Source organism: Cibotium barometz, chromosome 26, assembly GCF_041138505.1.
Source record: "Cibotium barometz isolate CiBa-2024 chromosome 26, ASM4113850v1, whole genome shotgun sequence".
NCBI classification, from domain to species: Eukaryota; Viridiplantae; Streptophyta; class Polypodiopsida; order Cyatheales; family Cibotiaceae; genus Cibotium; species Cibotium barometz.
In genome coordinates, this window is record NC_141071.1 from 46668663 (window position 1) to 46674370 (window position 5708).

The 5708-nt window shown below is 45.5% G+C and overlaps 1 pseudogene; it reads right to left on the reverse strand.

Moving 5' to 3' along the window:
- Positions 1-3820: 3820 nt before the first annotated feature.
- Positions 3821-4787, reverse strand: LOC147624031 (putative HVA22-like protein g pseudogene; annotated as a pseudogene).
- Between the last annotated feature and the right edge of the window lie 921 nt (positions 4788-5708).

A 5708-nucleotide genomic window follows, 5' to 3' on the forward strand; every position in this document is an offset into this window, starting at 1 on the left:
GGCAGGTGCTCCCTTTCTACTGTGTCTTCATTTCTCCTCTTTGTATATTCTGCTCGAAGACTTTGTATAGCCGCTTCCAAAATTGTGTCATCTTCGTATCCGACCATTCGCAGGTCAGCAACAAATCCGTGATCTTTTCTGTTAAGCCCATCCTCCTCCGCAGCAAAGAATGCTAATCTTCTCTTGTTGCTTGCGGCGGCCTGAGCTTCTTCTATAGCCTTCTTATCTGCCTCCGCCTTCCTAACTGCCTCGTCTTCTTCCTCCTTCTTGGCAGCCTCATCCTCCTGTGCTTTCTTTGCTGCCTCGTCCTCTTGAGTTCTGACGGTCTCTTCGGCTTCTTTTCTTACTCTCTCAACTGCCTCCATGTCCTCTGCTTCTTTGTGTAATCTCTTCGCTTCTTGGCATTCTTGGGCTTCTTGGGCCTCTCGCTCAAGCCTCACATGCTCAGCTTCCAAATCCACTTGGGCTTGTGGGTAAATGTTTGGGATTGCAGTTCTATGTGCCACCGGTAAGGGCCCAAGGTCTTTGAAAATGTCATCCTGCGTATTGGAGGGAGGATCATTTGGGGGCTCCATGTGCGTGAGATATTAGTGCACGAGCGAGAGAGAGAGAGAGAGAGCGCGCGAGAGAGTCAAGGGGAGAGGAAGAGAGAGAGCTCACAAGTCAAGACTTTTAAAAATGACTATAAAACTCACTGATATTTATAGGGGGCCAAAATTACAAAAAAGTCAATTTACAAAATGAACGCGCCAAAAAGTGGCGAACAAGAATTATTGGGTGGGTAACCACACACGGCCATTTCTTAGTCGACCACTGTGCCATTGCCTCGCTCTTTCACGTGCCATTGACGCATTGCACCCTTCTCTTTCGCCTTGCACCTAACACCTTCATGATTTTGCGCCTCAAAGACAAATTTCCGGCTCGCTTTTGGGCCTTTCTCCCAGTAAGTGCACGGTAAAACCAATTGAACATTTCCTGAAACGCATTGCTGCGAACCTTGCCACCACCATGACCCGTGTTCTTAAAATAGGCCGCCTTGGCTTGGTAATGTGATCGTTCCATGCCTTGGTTGCTCCAGAGTGCAAGAGACCCATATTCATCTAGAAAGAAGGAACTGTGCGCATAGAGAATATGCATGTAGTGTGTTATATGAGTTTCCCCCCAAGCATCGATCATTTCTTCTGTGAATCTGTCAATCGAAGTCTTGAATGTAGCTATCTCTGCTTCATCAAGATACGGGCGCTCAAGAAGCCTCATCATCTCATCACAAGCTTCCCACACATGTGCATGCTTCAATCCTAGTGTCGCCTCATTGCCTCGATAGGTTGTTACATCACAAATCTGCTTCCATAATTCAAAATGTGTATGGCTTTGAGCCTCACCATAGTTTGAGAGCAGGTGTCTTGCTTTTGCACCACCCATACATATCTTATTAGGGTTATCTTGGGTACTTGATGGGTTTTTGCGATCCTTAGAGAGGGTGACAGCACCTGCGTGAAGCCCCACGGATGATAAAACAACTTCAAGCTCTTGGATGCCCTGTTCTCGCCGTGACTCTGGCTCCATGTTCCAAGTATAATTGATGTGGAGCATCAACAATTTGTCCAGAATTCTAAGTCTTGCGTGCAAGGTACACACATGTACTCGCGACAGTGGAATTGAAAGAATAGGGTTCCAAGTAGCATCCTCCTCTGCGCGAGATGGTGCCTTGCTTTGATTGCAGCTCATAATTCCATTGAGCCAGACGTGCATACCCTTCCCTTTTTGTAATTGATTTGAGCCCTTTGCACTTGCCTGCTTACGACCTTTCACCTTGGTTGCTTGTTTGGCCTTCCCCACTGCGACACTTGGCATCCTTGGATGACAACAAAAGATGCATGGAAACAAAGTGTTAGCACCGCTTTTAGTTCCCAACATGCATTTGAGGGTCTTGAGATCACCACCAAGGTGCCACTCTATTTCAAAGTGACCAGTGCCAGGCACATGCAAGACTTCACCATTTGATTGCCTGTGTATCACTCCTTGAATACCTGTACGGGTGAAGTACCACCTCAGACTGTCATGGTCCTCATGCGGAAGGGTCCATGCCGCCTGCCACCATATGTTCTTCTCAGACTGCACTCCAAAGTAATCTTGCTTGCGTCGCTTTGTGTGCAAGTTATTCTCCGCATCACCTGTTTCATCTTCGCCGTCTAAGCTCTTTCGCTTCAATGCCCTGCTCATGAGTGTCAGACTTGTACGTTCCACCCTTTGGCCCTTTACAACCTGACATTCATCCAATTTGAGGACAAATATAGCCTTTCCATCCGTCTCCTCTAATGTCATATCATAAAACTGAATCATAGCTCGTTGAAGCGCCTCCACCTCGACGTAAACATTGTTAAACTTGTTGTAAGCAAAATCTTTTGAATTTGACATTGGCATGCTACCATCCACCCATCTGTAGCCGCCTAGCAAGTCGGCAATATTGTTGTTTGCTGACTTCCTTGCCATAACTATACTGTATGGTGTTGGAAGTATAGATCGTGTCATTCCTTTGCCTCGTAGACGTGCTGTGATGCAAGTATACAAAGTCCTGTATCCCTTATCACTGATACCTGCTGTGTCGCACACAGTGAGCATGTCAATGGGACTGACAATCTGCTCGAATTCCTTGAGAAAATACTTTTGAATCCTGTCACGCAACGCACCATTTACTGGATTGGTTATCATATTGATTACTTTCTGCTCTGGAATAATGTGCTCAAGGATAGACTCCTCAGTATTGGAACAACCTAATATTGCTTTAGCACATTCCCTGGACATCACATAGTTCAGAGTCAATGACATAACTATATGAAAAAGGAATGTAATGCTAGTTTTGAAGCTGTGATTACCTTGTTTGACGCACACGTCGCTTGCGAGCCCCCCCATCTTTGGAAAGAAGACTCAGAGGCTTGCGCTTTCGCTGCCTTGCATTATATCCCACGGGGAGGTGAGTGAAATGATCGACACGTCGGCGAAGGTTCCGAGTTGAGTTTCGAAGACGGAGATAGTTCTCTATAGCTCGATCCCTCCTTTCCACACCTTTATCAAGCTTCATCTTCTGCTCTGCATCCTCCTTCTCTAGATCCTTGACTCGAGCCAGCATATGTTCCTTTTCTGCCTTGCATAATTTTAGAAGCTTCCTGAGGTGATTTTGATTTGAGAGTTCCTGCAAGTACAAAGAATAGAGCCTCTGACAGTACCCTAAGAAACCATTATAACCATCACCCAAGAAGCGTACGACCTGCATGATATTACGAAAAGGGGGAGGTGCACCAGTCTGTGGATCAAGGGGATAAATGCTTCCATCAGTCTAAAGATCAATGGCTTTTGCACCTTGAAGTCGTAGCACCTCAGCAGGAATACATCCCTTCGTTCGATTACTTCGCATTGTGGCATACTCCTCGTCTAAGTCCACGTGCAAGTGAAACTTTGATTGCTTGTTGGTGATGTCCCGTAGAGCCATTGTACCTAGCAAATGGAGATGGAGATGTAGATGGATACAGAGATGGAAATGTGGATGGTGATGGAGATGGAGATGTAGATGGATACAGAGATGGAAATGTGGATGGTGATGGAGATGATGGAGATGGAGGATGGAGGTGGAGGATGGAAATGTGGATGGTGATGGAGGAGATGAAGATGGAGATGGTGATGGAGATGGAGGTGGAGGAGATGCAGATGGATATAGAGAAATGGAGGCCTTGAGGAGATAGATATGGAGAGCTTGCTAGTGTTACAGCTAAAATTTCAAATTTTCCCAGTTTGAAATACACTGCGCCTCCTTATTTCTTGCTTAATATTCGAAAATTACCTTTTTTTTAAAAAAAACTCCTTCGCATGCCACGCAAGCTGCCACCTTGCGTCTGCGCTGCTGCCCGTGAGACCTTTGCCTCCTTGTCATGTAGCTGTTTGTTGAATCCGGAAGCACGCTAACTTCCTGAGACACTGGCTGGGACTCCTCCACGTTCATCGTTTCATAAGGTGCTTCTTGTTCCTGTCTAAGGTAGGGTGGCTGAGGATATCCTGATGCTTGCTGCGAGTAACCTTGTTAGGGTGGCTGTGCTTGGTAACGATAGCCAGCACCAACTGTTGGGTCGCCCTAAGAGTGATTTTCCATCGGCACTACAGGTGCAGATGTGTAGTTTGTTACTGGTGATGGTGATTGGTGGCCTGATGGTGGCTGTTGGAAGCCAAGGGGCGGCTGAATTTGAGAGACATCCGAGCCTTGTTCAGGTCTTGAAGAAGGCGCCTGTGATGCCACATATTGAAGAAATTCCATGATCCGAGACTGGGCATATACTGAACCCCTCTGCCAATAATGAGATACCAGATCACCTATTCTTGTTGTCAGCTCATTCAAGTTGCGGTCAATGTCCCCCTCATGGGTGACCACCAAAGGCCTCAAAAACGTTGAATAAACATAAGTAGTTCCCATTGTCTTTGGATACCACAGATAAACAATAAACGCAAGTTTGGCCTCACTATACAAAGGTAGCCATGATACAAAGGCATCCCCCAGTCTCTCCGGGACAGTGACAATTGCCATAATCATCCAATATTGACACCAAAACCGGAGTTGCTCCACATCAGGCCTGTTCATCTCCACGCATTTGAAGCATTTGTATGCTGGATAGACGTAGCCCACAACCATAATCAGAGCTCGGGTGAAGAGAGAGCCCATCATTTTGGCTGCGAAAAAAGGCCTCCCTGTTCTGCTCATTCCGAGTAAGAACAGAAATCATGGCATTCCAAGACACGATATCTTGAAAAGGCATTCTTTCAAAACCAATCCTTGCATCATACATGCTCTCACATTTCCCATACATGTTGAGAGGAGTGTTCCCTACTACAAGGTCTACCATAAGCATAAAAACTCCATGATTCACACCATACTTATGTACAGAGGCTTCAAGACCTGGCTCAGCCTCAGGTTGTCTTATTGAACCTCATTTACAATATGAACATATGTACTTAGGCATCATATAATGACTCAAATCATGGCACTTAATCCCATGCATCTGGATTTACATTTAATGGCCTCTTATGCATGGTTTCACACCATAGACGTGCCATGGCACGACATCCACCCCCTCTAAACCTGCACATCCTCTGGTATGTGCCAAATCATCATCAAGATCCACATATATCTGGATGTCGTCTTCATCTGCTACATTATCAGGGAGATCATTCTCTTCCTCTTCAACCATATCCATGCTATCACTATCAACAAGCCTCTCATCCTGAGTCTCCTGTGAATCAAAAGGATCACTATCATGCCTTCTTTTAAACATCTTGATCCTTTTGCCTGCTACAAGATTCTTTATCTCTGTTCCATCAAGCTCACACAGGGTATACGTGGCATTTCCATGCACATGCTTGACAATGTAAGGGCCAAACCATCTTTTTGCAAACTTTCTTTGAACAGTGAACTGGTTGTCAAGACTACTATCATACATTAGGACCCAATCACCTTCTTCAATAGATTTTGGCCGGAGTCTGTGTCTTCTATCAAATCTTTCTTTATTTTTCAACCTTGCATCTTTCAAACGAGCTTTAGCAAGCTCTACATCTTCAGGCCTCCTCTCCAGCTGCCTTATTCGCAATGTAAGGAGGTCTTCCCTATTCAATTCTTCCATCCAGGGTAATACATTCCAAGTTGGAACTACTTCTTCAACTGGCAT